Source organism: Jaculus jaculus, chromosome 9 (assembly GCF_020740685.1).
Source record: "Jaculus jaculus isolate mJacJac1 chromosome 9, mJacJac1.mat.Y.cur, whole genome shotgun sequence".
In the NCBI taxonomy this organism is placed as follows: domain Eukaryota; kingdom Metazoa; phylum Chordata; class Mammalia; order Rodentia; family Dipodidae; genus Jaculus; species Jaculus jaculus.
Genome location: NC_059110.1, coordinates 137,701,614 through 137,702,695, shown reverse-complemented (window position 1 = coordinate 137,702,695; position 1,082 = coordinate 137,701,614). Strand labels below are relative to the sequence as shown.

At 43.0% G+C, this 1,082-nt stretch overlaps 1 non-coding gene across 1 annotated transcript; it reads right to left on the bottom strand.

The window, feature by feature from the left end:
- Positions 1-731: 731 nt before the first annotated feature.
- LOC123463702 lies at positions 732-838 on the bottom strand. The gene has a single exon (XR_006639092.1). It is a non-coding gene; the product is annotated as a U6 spliceosomal RNA (small nuclear RNA).
- Between the last annotated feature and the right edge of the window lie 244 nt (positions 839-1,082).

The following is a 1,082-nucleotide window of genomic DNA, read 5'->3' as shown; positions in this document are numbered from 1 at the left end:
TGTGGCACAAGCGTCTGGAGTTCAATTGCAGAGGCTGAAGCCCTGGCATGGCAATTCTCTCTCCCTCTCTCTCTCAATAAAAAAAAAAAAAAAAAAAATTCTAAGACCAGGTGTGGTGGCACATGCTTTTAGTCCTAGTACATTGGAGGCACAGCTAGAAGGATCACAGTGAGTATGAGGCCACCCTGCAACTACATAGTGAATTTCAGGCCAGCTTGAGCCAGAGAGACCCTGCCTCAAAAAACCAAGTAAACAAAAAAGAAATATTCTAAAACTATTTATTTCAGAGCAAGACAGAGATAGAGAGAACTCGCACACCAGAGCCTCCTGCCATTGCAAATGAACTCCAGACCCATGGCCATCTGGCATTACATAGGTATTGGCAAATTGAACCCAGGCCATCAAGCTTTGCAAGCAAGTACCTTTAGCCACTGAGCAATTTCCTCGGACTTATGTTTTTCTTCTTTTATTTGTTTATTGAATTTTTATTTTTATTTATGAGAGAGAGAGAGACAGAGAATGGGTGTGCCAGGGCTTCCAGCCACTGCAAATGAACTCCAGATGTATGCGCCACCATGTGCATCTGGCTTATGTGGGTTCTGGGGAGTCGAACCTAGGTCCTTAGATTTGCAGGCAAGTGTCTTCACTACTATGCCATCTCTCTAGCACTGTGTTTTTCTTCTTCTTCCTCCTCCTCCTTCTCCTCCTCTTTCTCCTCCTCTTCTTCTTTGTTAAATATGGAATATTTCACGAATTTGTGTGTCATCCTTGCACAGGGGCCATGCTAATCTTCTCTGTATCGTTCCAATTTTAGTATATGTGCTGCCGAAGCGAGCACTGTGTTTTTCTTCTTTAGACATCGAACTGTCATGTTCTGTGTCAGACTGCAAAGGACACCAAAACCTGCAGCCACTTTGGATTTCAGAAGCAACAGGTTTAGGCAGTAATATTTTTTTTTTTTTTTTGCTTTTTTTTTTTTCAAGGTAGGGTCTTGATCTAACCCTGGCTGACCAGGAGTTCATTATGTAGTCTCAGGCTGGCCTTGGACTCATAGCAATCCACCTATCTTTGCCTGCTTTCCA